The 18,702-nt window shown below is 35.1% G+C and overlaps 1 protein-coding gene across 1 annotated transcript in view; it reads right to left on the bottom strand.

The window, feature by feature from the left end:
* LOC132192675 (dipeptidase 1-like) overlaps positions 1-11,932 on the bottom strand; it is a 53,474-nt gene extending 41,542 nt beyond the window's left edge. Inside the window, exon 1 of the mRNA XM_059612745.1 lies at positions 11,835-11,932. The gene's annotated coding sequence lies outside the window, so the exon portion shown is untranslated. The remainder of the gene's footprint in view (positions 1-11,834) is intronic.
* Between the last annotated feature and the right edge of the window lie 6,770 nt (positions 11,933-18,702).

Below are 18,702 nucleotides of genomic sequence, written 5' to 3'. Positions count from 1 at the left end.
AGGTCGGTGCCGCATGCTAACAAGGACTCTCGAGGCCGCCTCTTGATTCCTTGCTCCGCTCTTATTTCCAGCGATAGGGCAGGCTCAGCAGCTTTTTGTTATTCGCTCGCCGTGTGGGCTCACACGGGTCGCTTTTAATTGCATCAAGCGCGCCCGTCGTCCATTCATTTGTGCTCCAATTCTGCCCTTTGTCCTCTTCCGTTTGTCTCCGATCGAACAAACGGCCCCCGTTATTTCTGTTGCTCCCTCGACTAATCTGCCGTCGATTGGAAAATCTCCTTTTTTCTTTGTGTCCCGCCTACCTAGACGTCGGGGACGGATGTGCTGTCTGTATGACCCCTTCGCCCACTTTAGACATGCAAGGCTAATGAAAACTGATTTGTATCTCTTTCGGGCGGCGCTCTTCTGGCAGCAATTGATGCTTCAACACCGTGAATAGCATTTGTGCGTCATTCAGAAGTGTCGCCAAAAATCAATTTTCGTACGTAAGAAACGATGGTGATGAAAGAAGGAAATTATTACCACCAATGTTATGCTACTGGAAATTTTTTTTAAAGTGGTGAAAGAAAAAGGTATTGATTTTTTAACTTACTGGGACTCCAAATTTTGGTTAGTTGAAAATTCAGCGCTTTTCAAATAGTTTAATAAAATTTGATACTAAAAATAAAATTATTTTGTTGACTTATTTACATGTAATAATTTATTAAATTCATTTTATTGCAAAACAATAAAATATACCAATCAAAACTTAAAGTTATTTCTATTAACGGTTATTGAAAAATATTTTTTAAATAGTTTTCTGTAATATTGCCAATTTAATTCCAGTGAAATTTGTATTTTAGTAGTAATTAATTTACGCAAGAGCCCTGCGGTCTTCTTATTCTCTTATTCATGGGAACAAAAGAAACAAATACGCGCGAACAGAGAAACAATGCATAAATCATTTTCCACCCGCCTTCACTTTGTCACGAACGCAAATAATTGTCGCGGGCGCCTTAAAATCTTCGCCGGGGCACATTCCTGGCGTTTATATATCGTTTATTACATTGCACAGTAGCGAAAGAGACAAAAGCAGCTCTGCAAACAATGAAATCCGGATAATAGCTGTTTCGTTTCGGGGCCTCCTCGCGGTGTCGCTTTTTCATTATTCGCGCGCCATTAATTTGCCGAGGCGCCGCGCACCGCCTTTTTTGCTAAATTAATTTTTATTACCGGCGGCTTGACAATGCGATAATCGTGTGCGTGTTTGTTAATGGCTGAATAAATCACAATCCCCCCACTGACGGTCGTTATACTTTCCCCATCGCTTTTCTGCACCACTGTGCAATTCTGGAATGACTTAATTACATTAAAAATTCTGATTAAAAGAAATATAATATATTCCATTTATAACTGGAGTTTATAAACAATGCAAACTTACGTAAAATAAAAAATTCTAAATTACAAAAGTAATATAAAAATATTTATAATCAATTTATTAATTTGGCTATTGAAAAAAACTGAATAAATTTGACATTAAGAGTTGTCAATTGCATAAATTTTCTTTATTGAATTTTCAGATGAAGCAAAGTCTTGAACAAAGGCCAATAAAAATCTTCTGAACAAAGTTTGAGAAAAAAATTTAATGCATAATTATACTCTTTAATTTCAAAATCCACAATTATTTGAAATTTTTGCTTTACATAAATTTGGAAATGGTGATGATGCTAGTGGTTGACTTGGTTTGCAATTTCGCCAGCTTAAAATTCTGGCGCCGCAGCACGCCCTTAATGGACCAGCCTGCAAATTCACCATCTTTCCTCCATTAGGGCCCATACAATTTTAATGCTTTCAGCGGCCGATTTACTCAAGTGCCTTTATGTGAAGAATCTGTTCCACCTCTCCCTCTCTCCCACCGGACGAAAGGCTTCGATTGTCGGCAACAAAACACGCCATAATTTAATTTACTTGCCGGCAAAACTTCTTGCCGGAAACCTTTCGAGTGCCTCTCCAGTAGCAGCTCGAGAGGGAACGACCGGGCAAGCAAAATACTGCCAAAATGCGACACGCCGCCAAACTCAATCAGCCAGCGGCAAATTTTATTTCGGCACCGAAGAATGCGCCTCCTAATTACGTCAGGTCAAACTTTCGGGTGTGGTTAAAGAACGGCCAGAGAAATTTGATCAATCCTGAAACAAAATATGGCAGCAAAGGAAACAAATTGAATTGGATTTAACAGAATGAAAGAACTTATAAAGTTTAATCAATTTTTAATTATGCTGGTGAAATACTAGTATTAAATTTGTAATCTTTTCAAATCATCTATTTTTAAAAAAAAAAAAATTGATTATAAGATTGATTGTAATTTTAGCTAAAATGGAGATAATAATAAAAGCATAAAAAGTTTTGTTAATTCCATTTTTTTTTTTAAAGATTTAAACTTTTGTTATTTTATTTTGAAAACTGTGGCATAGAAAAAAATAAAAAATGTAAGTTCTAGTAAAACTGAAATTGGCTTTAATCAAGTATTTAATACTTAAGTGAAATCCAAAAAAATATAACCAACTACAAGTAATTTTGTGTAATTTAGCAAAATTCCACTAATTTATTATTTATTTCTGTATTCTTGATTATTAAATTAATTTAATAACTTAAAAAATTGCAATGGTTGCCGCAGCAAATATAGCCTCCAAATAATTAATATCTGGTCATCATTTTGAACGAGTCGGCAGTTCGAAGCGACGGCGAACAACTCAGTTAATGATGATTGCTGATGCAGTTTTGCACGCCGTTGGAGCAAATTATTCAAATGTGCGGACGGAGGTGTGAGGCGGTATGTGCTGAATATCGAATATTCAGAACAGCTCGGTCGACCGATGGAGCGAACGAGGGGGCGGGCGGGGGTGGGAGGCGGGGAGATGAAGCGAGCGAGCGGATGGAGTTGACTGACGATTCGCACCGGCCTCACAATGAAAGGTAGGCAATTTGTTAATCAGATCTGTCAGGCGGGTGGCCTAACTCGGCCCCCTGGATCCAAGCCGTGATTGATTGATTAATCGCAGGAGTTGCGCAACGACCTTAGCGTCTTGTTGGGCAATCGCAAAATAATTTATTTGGTTCTCATTAACTAATTAGGGCTGATGTCGAATGAAAGTTTGAGCTCTCAATGTGAGCAAAGGACAAAGGTTGATTAAAATATAGAAAAATAGCTTTAAAATGAACTGAAAGAGCCGCCTCAACACTTTATTTAACTTTGTGCAAGCTGAGTTTTTTTTTGCTTCACTCTTATTAATCGCGGAACCTTCAATTAGTTTAAATTTGAGAAAACAACCAAAGCATTGCACGAAGCACTTTAATTAGAAAGTTTGTTGAATACAGAGTGGAATTTAGTTTTAATGATATTAATCATTTTTTTGTAAATATTTTAAGTTAAATAATCAAGTAGAAAAAATATATATTATATTTATTTTTCTTTACAGATAAAAAAGGCTTTTATGATATGGGTTTATTAAAAAAGATATTAATAATTTGAAGAATTACTTTATTTTTAACATTGCAGCCAAGAATGGCTTTAATATAAGAGCTTCATTTAGTTCCTGCTTCAGTTTTCAAGGTTTTATTTTGCTTATCATGCCTCCTTTTTATAATTAATTTACTTGTGAATGGGCAAAAACAAAATGATTTTCGCTTAAAAATAAAGTTTTGATTTTTAAATTGGAAACAAAATATTTTCTTTATTTTCTTTTAATTAGAGAATTTTACAAAATCAGATTGTGCTTATTTCAAACAATAAATTGCACCCAGGACGTTAGTAATGAAAATCTTTAATTTGTATACACCTTAAAATTTAATTGACAAATCCACTTTTGACTAATTTGACTAAAAAGACGTCTCTTTTATTGATTTATTCATTTGCTTGTTTTTTAAAACAATAATTATTATTTTATTAAATAATTATGAATGCTTAGCGTTGCAGTTTAAATTACAAAGCAAAAAATTTCAGTAATACACAATTTTAAAATTTTAGTGTTAAAATATAAAGCAGTAGTTCCTAACACAGACGACGCTCAACCAAGAGAGAAAATCAGCTGGAGCGAAGCGCTAGAAGCAGAAGTGAAATTTGGCATCAGAAACTCTGCCGCACTAGACGGAAAAAAGCGGTGCATGTGTGAGGGGGGACGTTTTTTATGCGTCGGCTCCTTAGATTTTAGCACCTCGGCAAAAAAGTCAAATCGTGCAAAATGATGGCCTACATTATCTGCAGATCGGCGGCACGCGGGCGTTTTTCATTTGCTGCAAATGCGTTTCGGTGGGAGAAAAAAATGTGATGATATTGAACGAGGCCAGCGTGTGTGCTGCGAGGTATTGGGCAGTGGCTGCTCGGCTCAGCATTCGCCGGTCGCAGTTGTGCCGCAGCCACGCCGAGCAGGGCAGTGAGCGATGAAAAACGACATTGGCTTCGCGCCCGTGTTAAATGGGAATTTCGACAATGAATGGATTGCGGAGACTCGCCACGGTTTATTCACTTTTCGCTATTTCACGCTTCGGAAACGGAGCTTTTGTCCGCAGTCATTTCAAACAACAGTTTATATGAGCCTTGAATTATTGTGATTTCAAGGTAAAGTTTTGAAGTGGCAATTAATTGTTATTTAAATTCATTGAAAATTGGAAAAATTAAATAAAACCTAGCTAAAATTTGAGCAAAAATATCTAATTAGCCAAAAATGAAGTAATTTAAAATTAAAAAATATGCTATTGACCAAATTTTTAATTTTTGAAATAATTATTATTATTATTTTTTAAATCAGCAAAATAAAAATCAGATAATATATTCAGAAAAGGAAGATTTCACGATCGAGGGTTGATTCATGGTGTTTGGATTGATATTCGGCTGCATTAATCATCATCAATCATCATCATTAAAATTAAACGACTCTAACCACTTAAAAAAAGGGCCAAATTTAAATTAAAATGGGATTTTCTTTTTAAAGTAAATTAAATTACAAAAATAAACAACTTCTCTAATGGCAATTAGTGTCAAAGCCAACCATGAGATACTAAAGAGGAGTAAAAATCTATCAGTTGATCGCCTCAAAATTTTTAGAAACAATATTATGTTCCAGATTAAAAAGGGATTTTAAAATAAGTAGCTCATTTTTGTTAAGGAATATTTAATTAAAGGGATTAAAGAGAAAAAAATGCAAATTATTCCTTTGCAAGTTCTTGTGATTCTGGCAAAAACGGTTTTCAATTTAATTATCATATTTAAAATTTGACTTCTTTTGGATGTTTTAAAATATTTTTTAATAAATTTCATGAAAGATATAACTGTCATTTGATTATGAACATGCAAATTTGCATCGGGAACTTCCCCTCAATTTCTGCGGCTTACGGAAATCAGGACGACCGTTTTAATGTGCAGTTGTAAAAAAAATAACGTGAAAAAATCGGCGACGGCTGGCCTGCGACGAGCTCGTCATCTTTGTGGTTCTCCGAGTACACAATGAGAACAAAAGGAGGGGAAGCGGCGGCTTCTCTTCTCTGTGCAGAGGCGGGCCTGCAGGCATTTCATTTTCACTGCTTATGTGCTGAGGTGTGTCCACAGACGGCAATGAAAACCACATGAAACACATAAAACGCTGGCTGTTGTTGTCTCGGGGCCACGCGGCTCTGCTTTTTCAATTTCGCCCAGAGCCCGTGGAGAGCGAGCAAGACGCGTCACACCGTCAGACAAGCAAATTAAATTTCGTTTTCGCTGCGGATTTATTCAGGGGGCCGCAATGACAACGACCGCAACTCGGCCCCTCTCTGCTGGACACTATTTTTATATTTGCTGGATTTGACGAGCAGACTCTTTATTTGGTTTAATTCACTTTTTCTTAGCAGAGTTTGCTGCTTCTGTTGCACAATGGGGGATTTTGGCGGAATAAATATGCATGACGGGCCTTACAAGAAGCGGAGTTTTATAATTTTATGATTATTATTTTTAATTATTCATCTTCATTTTGCGGTAAAGTGTGCATTGCAAAGGCCAAAAATTATTATAAAAAAATTAATTATAAATAAAAAATTTTCAATCATATGTATGAGGAAATTTGTGATCAAGAATTAATTCAATGAAAATTTAGAACTTAAGGCCGCTTTTTTCTTATTAGGTTTGTATCAATTGTTTGATGTTAAAAATAGGGATAGACAAAAGTTGGTTTGTGAAGCGACGTTTCCTATATGAGTTTATCAATTCCTTTGTTACTTTTCTTCAACGTCGCTATATAAGTTAGAAGAAAAAGAGAATAGGAAATTTTTTCCTGTAAAAAAGATCCCAATCGGATAAATAACGTTTATTTAAATTCCTACAAATGAAACTGAATCTCTTTCAAGCCAATTGATGAGCTATCTTATAATTTTATTGGGTTCAAAACGAATTATTACTGTCCTTACTGAGCACAAATGTGTACATCTTCATGTATTGCTGGTTGATATCTCATACCTAAATTTAAATTTAATGAAATTTAAGTTTTAATTTTTATCTTTATAGAGTTTTGCACATTTGGTTAGAGACTTTACTCTTTTCGAAAAATTAAGGAGGTTATACTGGGAAATCCCTTTTTCATCACAAAGTTTAAATACACAATTTGCTCTCGCAATATTTTTCCTTACAAAATAAAATGATGAAAACTCTCTTTTCGCAACGAGCTGAAACCAATTAGGTTGTTCATATAGATTTTTTTCAAGAGGCAAAAAATATTTTTAATTTCATCCGCCAAAAAGTCAAATTTATTGAAGCTAAATAAATAAAGAAATATGGTAGGCAGTATAAAATCTCAAATATTGACAGAGGCTCGTTAATTAATTCATGAGTTCCATTGCCTATGGCCTTTCCTAATGCCACGCACGCCCGCGCGAATTTGTTGCAAAGAGGAAATGTCAAAGATACACAACTTTTTTGCATCGACTAATATTAACCTGTAGGTGTAAGTGTTGGCAAATATAAAGATACCGACATTTTTTGCTTAATTTATTTGCAAATAAAATATGCCTGGCACATATTATTTTTAAAGTAAAATTGATTAATAAAAGCGATAAATAACGACACGGTTTTAGTTGCAAAAAGGTGTTTATTGATGTCTCAGTAGGGTTTTAGTGATATGCATATTTTTTAAAAGAAAAACAATAGTTTAAGGATTAGGCTGAATCTTTTTGGAGCCATAAATTAAATTGAAAATACGGATGTAATCTAGACATTTTTATTAATTTGGTTAAAAACTTTAATGACTTCTTTTTATGTCATCAGAAAATTATAAATTTTCTTCAAGATTTTTTTTCATCCCTGCTGTGTAAATATCAAGTAGCAATAGCTTTCCTCGTAATTAGAAAAGCTTTTCATACACTTGATATGATAATTCTCTGCAAATTCAATGTGCGGCCTTTCTGAACCACCGTAAGACCCAAGCTTCAACTTAAGAGGCTATTCTTGACCAACTCCAAACTCTAAAACCTTGAGAGCTTAGAAGTTCAGGTGGTTGCAACTTTTTTTCAGAGAACTATGTATATTTCCTTAATTGAGACTCAAGAGGAATAAGCCGTCCTGAATAGTAAGGTTGTGAAACCAAAATTTTGCTTGTTTTCAAGTTAATGCAAAGAGACTAACAACAATTGTTTTATATTTATATATTTGGGAAAATCTCTTCCTAACTTCATTGCAAGGGACTTCCGAGAGTGAAATAAGTTTTAAAATGATAAAAAATTATGTAAAATTTTTCTTTTTTCATTTGAAATTACAAACTTGATTAAAAAAATAAACGTGCTGGAATGTCACAAAGCTTAAATAAAATTAACAAGTTATTTTAATTTTCCAATCAAGAAATCATATTTGATTTGCGGTGCGGCCTTCAGCTTTGGCCTAATTGAAACATCAGTGGAGCGAGCGTTGATTCGCTCTCTTTGATGACATCCGCGCGTCATAATTTAAATCCGCTGCACTGATTGCAATCGATAATTTTGCTTCATCGAAAGGCCGCCAGGGACGAAAGTTATGGAAATCAAGAGAGAGAACGGAAGCAGTCGATTAATATTATTTTCGCGGAACGACGCAGACCCCTTTCCATAAATTACCGCGACACTCTCTCTCCGGCAGAGCAAACTCGTGTGCTCTATAACTTATTCTTAAAAGCCATATTCCAGCTTGTAGGCCGTTAAATTTATGGTCGCCCCCCAACGCAAGCAAACCTCTTTCGCTTTCTCTCTCCCTGGCGAGCGAGCGCTCTTCTTTTACCTTAAATTAAATTCCTTTTGTGTTATGATAACAACGCGCGCCGGCAGACCGGGTGGGCAGATAACGTGCACCGTATAAATTATCAATTTCGAGTCAAGATCTTCATTTCAATTTAGCGGAAATATATATATTGGCAGGGGACCAACGCTTCAAATTATATCAGACGCCGACTTTTATTTTCCTTTCACTCGATACACTTTGGACCTTGGCGAGAGATGTTCCCGTGTATTTTGGCAAGGAAAGAAAGTATAAAGATGGGGAAAAAGTCAATACCATGGAATTGGGAACAAAAGACTGCGCTCTTGGGAACATGGTAAACATCGATTTTATGTCAATAACTCTCTTGGCACAACTAAAACTTCTTAATTAAGGAATAACGTCTTAAATAGCTGTTTAAATAAAAAATTTGATATTCAACTTCTACAACTGAAAGTAGCCTATATCAAAATGTTTTGAAGAAAATTGTTTTAAAAACTCCTTAATGACATTATCAAGCAATTTAAAAAAATTGTTAGAACTTCTGCTGTTCTACAATCTCCAGAAATGGCTCCCATTGTTGTAAAGACTGATTTTTCTTAATATGTTGCCCCAATTTAAAAAATAATTGGTTTGACTTTTAAATTGATATGAAATAAATTCAACAATAACAAATTATAATTTATGTTGGCTGATGATCAGACGGAATTAATATTTATTATGAATTATATATTGTGACGTTTCAGACCAAAGTAGCTACAATTATAAAGCATTGTTGCTTTCGTATGCCAAAATCGTTAAACTCTAAAGGCTTTAAGCAGAGAGCTGATTTATTGGATTTATTGATCCGCTGGTTAATAATAGTAAGGCTTTTGCGTTAATTGCGATTCCGTTTCGCCCCTAATTAATTTATGAATACAAATTTTAATGCGTTTCAGAGGAATTTGTAAAATATGATTGTTGTAACAATTGGAAGAATGAAACAAATTATACATTTTATGGAATTGCAGTAAGAAAAAACTTCTACTTTGCAACTAAATTAATATTTTCACGCTAACTCAATTCCTGACGTGAAATAATTTGCCACAATTCAATTTTAATGATAAACGAGCTTTCACTTGGCAAAAGGTGGTCGAAATTAATGGTACTGCGCACCGTTGGTCATTTCCTTTCCGCTACGGCTGTCAGAAACAGGAAACTTCTCTCGAATAACAATTACCGAATATATGGCCGTGCACAGATCAAAGGGCGCGTTATGTTGCTGGTCCGCAGCAGGTAAACAAACTCGCGAGACGGTTCGGCTTCAGGTGGCAGGTTATATAGAAGTTTGCTGGCCGCGGTCAGATTCGGCAAAACGGTCGCCTCTTAATTAAAATTCCGACGCCTCTCGGCTCGGTTGGCGGTGCGGCTTTGTAATTTGATAAATCGGCATGCAAAGTGGTTTATGGCGGGGCAAGTCATAAAAGGAACGGGGATGCTCCCTGCACGTGTGAAACTAATTAAAACTAGCGCTGCAGCTGCTGCTCTTCTTGCCATTCACTACTTTGGCGCAGGGATGAGGAACGTTTTGGCGCAAAATGAGCATCCACTCGCTCATTATTCCAACAACCCGACGACGACGGCTTTGGTGGAATTGGAAAAAAGCAAATACTGTCTCTGAAAGTTGTCAAAAATGGGAGAGATGAGAGCGGCGTTATTTGAAACGTGACGCTCCTACCAATGATTGCGTTTGACAAGGAGCTCGACACAGAATTTGGAACAGTGAATACTATTATTTTCTTCCTGTTTGATGAATTTGAAAACATAAATTCAGATTCATTACCAATTTTAAATGGAAAAAAATGGAAATCTAGTTTTGCGGAAAATGAAAATAGGATAAAAGATATTTAGCAAAAGTATTTGATTTTCATGAAAATATTTTTGCAAAAATTAATTTTAAATTTCTAAAGACACAATTTTCTGAAAATCAATAAAAATGATAAAATAATTCTAGTATTTTATTTAATCTAAACATCATAATTCTGATAAATCACTATATTTTTGTTAAATAATATAAGCCCCAAATCATAATAAAATGATAGGAAAAAAATAAAAATTTGATTTTTAATTTTGGTATATTTGTCTTTTAGTAGTTAATTAATTTGGCAATTATAACTGAATTCATCTACTTTTCTATTAAAATAAATATTAATTTATCAAGATTTTATTGCTGTGAAAATTAGATAGAGACAAACGAAATAAAAAGGAATGTACAGGATAAAGAGCGTAGAAATGGAATCATTTTTATAGGAAAATAATTAATCCATAGGAAATTGATGAATTTATGAAAAACTCTGATTAAATGATTGATCTATTTTGTTGTCTTGATATAATTTCTCATATTTCCGAAGAAAAATAAAATACTAAAATTAAATTAAGCCATCCTTAAGAAAATGTGAAAATTATATAAAAGTGAAGGGTGTGACAACTAAATTGACCAATTCATAAAATTTTGTAGGAAAATAATTGAGCCTGATTCAATTGGATTAACGTTAATGAATGCTAAAGTAATTTTCTGTAAGTCTCAAGGCAGACAAATTTTTACTCGTAGGAATAACGATAGCGTGTTGAATTATTAAATTTCCAAGCGAATCGACAAAACCTTTCAGCTAATGACAGCGACTGTCACCAGAGAGTTTTCGCATTCTCTCTTGTCGTTGTCGAGGGTGGCACTCCGTCTTCGTTATTTCCATTACTGCGAGCGTCAAGGCCGAATCCTTTTCAGTCCAATTTGCAGCAAATTAAGTCAAACAAGCGTAAGCAGTAACTAGAAAGAAATTCATCCCGCGCGCTTCGAGGGAAGTGCGAAATGGGCCATAAAAATGTGACCAAACGTAACACCGGCTGGAATCCAAAGCATGCGCAATTTTGCATTACATGTTTGTGAAATTTCCCGGCCCCATTTCACATAATATTACGGAATGCTGCTGTGCAGCGCGTCGGCGAGGGGAAAATTAACTTGAGAGGATTCAGCGCCTGAAATAAAGCGAGGAATATTGAGAGGAAGGAAAGGGGAGCCGAGTTAAATGAAGATTAAACGCTAATCCGAATCTAGAGACTTGTAAAGGAGCCTCACGCGCGACTAAGCTTTTATTTTTCCTCTAGAACGAGTTTCAAAATTCACTCCCAACATACTTTTCTCATTATGCACGCATTTTGAATTTTTAAGAAAGTTGCAAAATGTACATAATTTACCATAAACAGAACACTAATCTATCTTAAAAACAAGATACCTTTTTAATCCGAAAAAACTTTCGTCATGAAAGTTACGAAATTACCGAGCCTTTAATTTCAGTAATTATTTAAAGTACGAACACCCATAGATTCAATTTCTTCAATTTTATAACTTTTATAATTGAACATTTTGAAATATTCAGTAGTGACAGTTTAATTTCAATCCCAAACAACAGATTTTATTTTTTGTCTATTACAAAAATAAAAGGTTTTGCGCACTTCAGTCCATAAATGGTTATCAAATCTCATAATTTCACTGCTCGGCAAGAAAATATACGTTTGACAAAATAGTCCGGCACAAGAGAGCCGGGACCAAAATGGCTGAGAGACTCACCAGAGAGAGAGTTGGTAGTAGAGACGGAGCGACCTGCTGCAACCCGCGCGACACACTGACTGACTGAGCTGAATGCTGAGGCTGGCTGGCCTCGCTGCTGCTCAATGCCCCGCGGTTTGTACCCAAACCCACCCCCGCAATTCTAGCCAGGGATGCTCCGGAGGCGGAGCGAGCCGAGCCGCCCCCGAGCGCCTCCGAGCGGCTGCCGAGCGCAGCTCGTCGCACCTCATTTGAAAAATTCGCCTTTCGCTTATCTTCTTCTTCTTCTTTTCACGTTGCAAAGCAGCCACTTCCGGTGCGCCCCCACACGCGCGTGTGTGCCACTTTTCCGCCCCCCAGGACGCGTGTGCTGTGCACCCACCCGCCGAACACTGCATCAAACTCGCACTCTCTCGGCTCGCTCACTGCGTCTGACAAGGGGCAGTGCCAGAATTATTGATGGGCCTGAATTACAAGCTGCGACACGACTGAATATATTTCTGCTCACTCATACTTCCGCACGTTTTTCTTATCCACTTTTTCACCAGTTTTATTATCCATCTAAATATATTCCGTGCTTTTATTTGCTTTCTTTCTTGGTTGGTCATTGAAAATCGGCTCCTTCTTGACAGGATAGTTTAGTCTTTTATTGTTTTGTAAAGAAAAATTATATCCTGCACTTCACTTCAATGAGCTTTAAATTATTTAGATTAAAAAAATTATTTATCATATTTTTTCAACACTCACAAAATTCATTTTTACATTGAATAAAAATTAAATAACCAATATTAGCATTTATCAATAATAATTGAGGAATTTTACATGTATTAGGACAATTATTCTGAAATGTAAAAATTTAGCTTTAAAATCTTTAAAATAAAGTTTGAAATTTTAAAAATAGAATTTAAAATGGTCTGGACTTATATTTAATTTTTTTTTTGTATCCAACTTCACTGTGAAATTTTAAATATTTCTTGCTGATTGTGATTATACCTTTATTTGTATTTAAAATTCCATAGATGTGTCAAACTGTTTGGTTTTATGGTTAATTTAAATTTATTTAGTTCATATTTTCAACGAGCTACATTTATTGGAAGAGGAATGTAAATTTTTATTTATTGAAAATTTATTTAAAAAAAAAAAAAAACTATAAAAATGCAGTTAAAAATAATGTCTCACGCCACAATGCCACGAATCTAGTTTGAAAAATGGAATAAATTTTTATTATATGAATAAAACGGAAATTATTATAAAATATGCGGGTAAAAAGGGAAAAATCATCATAAATTCATTTATAATAGAAATGATTTAATTAAATTATTATTTAATTACTTTAACCATTTTTTATAGGGGGAGCAGAGCTGTAAATTTTAGATGTTTATTTTACTATATATCGAATTGAACTTTTTCTTCATTTGTTTATAAAGTTGTTGGTTGTTGATTTTAAATGTTTTAAATTAATAAACTGACGAGGAAAAATTCCTAGATAAATTTTGCTTTCATATCAAATTAAATAACTTTTTACTGATTATCAATTATTTGAATATGACAGTAAAAATCTCACTCTCTCATTTTTGTTGTACGATTATTGTTTTAAAATTTATAATGTATGCACCAAACTCTTAAAATCTGCAATAATTCACGCAATTCAATTAAAAGCGCATTCGAGTTTTCACTCTCTTATTCCACGAATCCATTTGAAAACTCTTGGCACTTTATCCTTCGAGCTCTTTATCACTCCCCTGAAGCTGGGCCAAACGAGCATCGGTGCTATATTTCTCTGTCGCGTTTGTTTCCTTATCGCGCGACAACTCGGAATGGGCCGTGGCGATAATTTTAACGCGTTCTCCTCTCCCTCTTTCTCATTAAACATTCATTCAATGAGCACCGTAAACCTGCATAATCAAAACCTGGGTTTTCACTTGGCCGCGGGATACACAGATATTCAGCTGACTTATTAATAATGCAAAAGGGAAAGATTTTGATCGGTGTCGACTCGCGACTGTTGCCGACACTCGCAAAGAATGAGTTTGACTTCCAGCAACGGTGAGTGTGTGTGGGAAAACTGTGAGTTGAGAACGAGAACGGCCTCGCTGCTGCAAAACCCGCACGAATGCTGCATAATAGGCGCGCTTTGTGTGCTCAGTCTCTTTTTCTTTTTGCAAAAGCCCTCAATAATTTCGCAGAGAGAGGCTTTTGTTTGTTCTAATTGCTTTGCAGGCGCGTGCGTCCTAAAAAACCTGGTTCCATGAATGACGACGAGACTTTCTGTTAGGTTTTTGTTACACGCAAAATTCATTTTAAAACTGAAAGATATTTTTATATTTTTCTATTCATTTTTGTTGTTGTTTAGAAATTCCATTAAAAAAAAATTAATTTAACTAATTAATGTAACTCAACAAAACAAAAGCGTCCTTAATTCACAAAAGTGATAAAATTAAATATATATTTTTAGGCTAATCAGTAGATGGCATCATTTTGATCTTAAGTTTTTAGTGCCAACAATTTCAAATTTTCTCTCCCTCATTATTTTTACTAATGTTCATAATTGTGTTATATTTCAATTGATTTCTTTTCTAAATACTTTTTTTATTTAAACATTTATCTTGATAAAATTTAGTTCCAAATTTGTTAGCATAAAATCGAACTTGATATAAAAATAAATATTAGCATTGTGTTTATTAACTTTTATTAAAAAAAAAAAACACTAAAAAAAGGATATAATTATGACAAATTTATATGTATAACCCAAAATTTAATAAATATCAATTATCATGTAGAAAAATAATTATAATAAATAAATTAATATATTTGCTTATTTTATTCAGAACCATAATAAGTTAAAATTTTTTTTCTTTAAATTTTGAATCGTTCAATTAAACCGAATTAAACTATTTATGCAGATCAGTCAGATTAAAAATATTTGTTTAGTTGTTGTCAATTTTATAACTCTGCAGTTATTTAGATTGTTAAAAGGTATTTTCGGAGGCCTCGAACAGAGCTTGAATCCCTCTTCTGCATTTCTCGGGCGTTAATCACCGTGCGCGTGATTACCAACGAGTGAGTGGGGCCGTCGCATAATCCGCAAATCGCCTTTGCAACGGCCGCAATCGCTTTGTTTATTTCCTCTCGGGCCGACGCAATCCGCGCGTCGTCGAGAGAATTAGGCTTTTTGTCGAGCGTGCCCGTCGCGCGGGCTGCATACCGACGCTCGATTTCTGGGGCTCGCGGCAAAAAAACTCTTCCCTCGGGGGCTGCACAAACACATAAAAAATAATAACTCTCTCTCTCGTCAGAGAGCGAAGGCGGCGATGAAAGAAACAGAGATGGGAGAGGCTCTCTTTCAAAATGAAAAGCGTTTGCACATCATGCAGTTGGGGAGAAATAAAACGTACAGAGGCACGTTGCGCAATTTTCATTGAGCAGGGCAAAAACGCGTGGGTCGTCGCGAGCGTGCCGGCCGCAGAGATACAAAGCGTGCTTCCTGGAACGAGCCGACGGCACTTTTCAACCTCATAAATCGAAAACCCACTTCTCAGAATAGAAATTTTTAAACTTGATGTAGACTTCTTGGAATTCTATTGATAATTTTTATTTCCGTGCGACTTATTGCATTCTTACGAATTAATTTTATGAAGAAAAATTTAGAACAAATTTTGCTTTAAAACTCCGCAAACAAGACTACGAGATAGGAAGTTAAAATAAAGTCTCAAAATCAATATTTAAAGTAGAACTTAAAAAAAAAAATCATGAAAAGGTACATATGAGGTTTGCATTTTGAATTAGAATGACGAAAATTTGCTAACATACAATGTCAAATTTTACTTAAGAAGTGGAAAACATATTTGACCAATAACAAATTTTAAGGATTTTGAACTTTGAACTTTGATTTACTGTGTTATTTGATGAATGGCGTATGCAAATATCTTACCCACATCAAATATCATTCTCGCCCACACTCTGCAAATAAACTCAACTACCTGTAAATAAAAATTTGAAGAAGAGAGGTGGACGCGTTTATCATTAATTAATCTACTATGGTAATTCTCCTTTGTGTGCGGCGATAAAGCAGCTCCCAGTCAGACGTATTGGGGCTGTTTAATTATTAGTGCCCGGCCTAATGCCTCCCACACGGCTGCTCGCAGAACGCCCTGTGCGTCTGGCATGGAAACCGGTGGGCCGGCCGGCCGACGAGAGGCTGCGAAACACCTTTGCCTCGCTCGCAGAGAGATCATTCAATCAATACCCGCGCACACATGCGGCGGCGAGTGACTTGCCGCAGAAACTAGTTTTCTGCTCCACGGGAAATTCTCGTTAGCATTAGCAACGGTACGCAGAGGGAGGAGGGATGCTTTATAACCGAAACACGGAATGTACGAACGCGTTGCTAATGGAGTGGCTGCCGGCTGTGCTATATAGTGAAAGGTTGGAAATCAGATCGGATTATGCATTGAGGCTTCTTTCAACACAGAAAGCAGAGCACGGATCAGGTTTCAGATCCTTTGAATCCGGCAGGAAATTCTCAGACCTCGTATTTAAAGTAAATACCTTCAGGGGAAATATCTTTCTGATCGAAAATATCAACTTTCAACCAAAAATGATTGCCTTTTCCAAAATCACCTCTCCAAAATATTTAAAAAAAGGGCCATTCTAATTCGGCTTTTTGGAGGTTTAAGGCATTATTTAAAATTAAAGGGACCCTGAATAATAATAATAATTATTAAATAAAAAATGACAAAACATCAGCAACAGCCAAGCTAATTGTAAGAAAAGGTGTTTTGACTTCTAGATAATTAAAGGAGGAAAATTTTGGATCAGTTGAATGGCTTATTGAAAGTGCTTCCTCGATGGAATATTTATAAAATTCTATAGGGAGTAAGGATTCAAGCTCACTGATTTCCGCATATGTCAGAGCCCTTAAAAAGAAAAGTCAATATTTAAAAAAAATCACGTCCTTACAGTTTCTAATAAAATTTGGGGGAATATGAATCAACTATTCAAGTCTAACAGTTGAAAAGGGAAAATTTAAACATCCTAAAAAAGTAGAAAAACAATAAATAAGAGGGAAAAAATTAATTTGAATTTGAGAAAGTCTCTAAATAATCCAGAAATCCTAAAAAATGGAACAAGAATATTAAAACTTTTTGCTAGTAAAAGTTCAGAATATAATTTTAACCTTGCAAAGTTTACATAAAAAGAAGGAAAAAATGCACAAAAATACAAAAGTATTAATTTGGAGCAAATTGAAAAATCAAAGAGAAAAGCTTGATTAACTTTTGAAAAAATTAAAAAATCAGATTATAAACACAAGTTTCTAAAATATAAACTTAAAAATAGAAGCTTGTGTTGAGGAAATAAAAAGAACTAATCTGTATATGTTTTTCTCTTCACAATTACAAGTGCTTTCAAGCCTAAAAGATTGAAAATGATCCATAATAATGGAGAAATCTTATTTTCCACATCTCAGAGATAAACAATAGAATTGGGGGTAATTGGAGCCGAGGGAAAACATCCTGTGTGCGTAGCCAATATTTCCTGTTTTTCTTTCACTCCTCTCGGAAGAAGTAATATTGGCGTTTTTTTCCCCATTTATATTTTGCAAAAGCGCGTCTCATTCTCTTTCCATCTCCTCGCCCGGCCTGTCGTCGACCGACCCACATATTTTGCGTTCCGGTGATCGGCTGCGCTCAATAACGGAGTGCGTTGTGAAAATAAACCGGCGACCGAGAATGTTATGCTCTCGGTGAGTGCCGACGCAAAATCTGTCAATATACGAGGCGGCGGCGAATAAATTTTATCTGCAGAGGAAGAGTCGACTCTCGCGCGCGCCCCATAACAAATAACACGCACAACCCCCTTTCATCATTCTGCGATGCCCTTTTGACCCACTTCTGTGCCAATTTGACTCGACCTGCAAATAAGCAAGACGAGAGCTGCGTCTGTGTTTGCAATCAAAGCGCGTCCTTTTGATTAAGCCGAGTAGTGTCTTCTTTCCAGCCAAATTGCGCGTGCCAGTGATTTGGCAGCTATTTCAGATTGGATTATTTCAATGAACATGTTTCCAAAAACAGTATTCAATTTAATTTTCTGGGGGGAAAATGTTTTTAAGCTGATTGACAATGCTTATTGAAAAATATTTCAATACTCACTTGTAAATTTGTTTGTAAAAAGAAAAAAAAACATTGAATGAAAACAATTGTTTGGGAAGGAAAGCTAAAAGCTTGAATTGCTTGAATAAAAGGCAACGATTTTGCTAAAACTTCTCGAGATCAAAAATATTCCATCCACGGCAGCTAATCTCTGTTAACTTCTAACTGCAAAAATATCAACTTAGTAACTGTGACCTTTGCCTAAAATCTATTATATAGAAATCGTTTCACTTTTAAAATCAGTTCCTGCATCAATCATTCTTAATCATTTAATTCTAATAATGCAATTAATTATTTAATTTAATAAAGGAAAACACCAAAGATAAATAATTGACTACGCTACCTGTTAAAAATATCCTTGATTGTATTCTTTCTGTTGTGACTTTTCTTCTTTGAGTAAAAATTGCACTTTGTTTCTTATTTTTGCTTACAAAATGCAAATCTATTTGCAAAAATATACTTATTTTTACTATGATAAATGCAAAGAAAGAAATCACTTATAGGACTTTTGAGTTTAGTCATCAGACTAACCTATTTTTCTTTAAACAATTAAATTTTTATTGCATTAAATTTGCCTAAAATGGATAATTCCGTTTAAAAATTAGCACCAGGGAAAATATGAAAAAGAAAAGTAATGAAATAAAAGCTTGGAAAACTGACCCCGATAAATTAGAAGCCTGTAGTCTGCTGGTACTTTGAAAACAAATAAGTTTGTATAGTGAATTTCTTGGTTAATCCCA

Source organism: Neocloeon triangulifer, unplaced genomic scaffold, assembly GCF_031216515.1.
Source record: "Neocloeon triangulifer isolate White Clay Creek 2 clone unplaced genomic scaffold, ASM3121651v1 ptg000003l, whole genome shotgun sequence".
NCBI classification, from domain to species: domain Eukaryota; kingdom Metazoa; phylum Arthropoda; class Insecta; order Ephemeroptera; family Baetidae; genus Neocloeon; species Neocloeon triangulifer.
The sequence above is the reverse complement of the archived record's forward strand: the minus strand, read 5'-3'. Positions and strand labels throughout refer to the sequence as shown.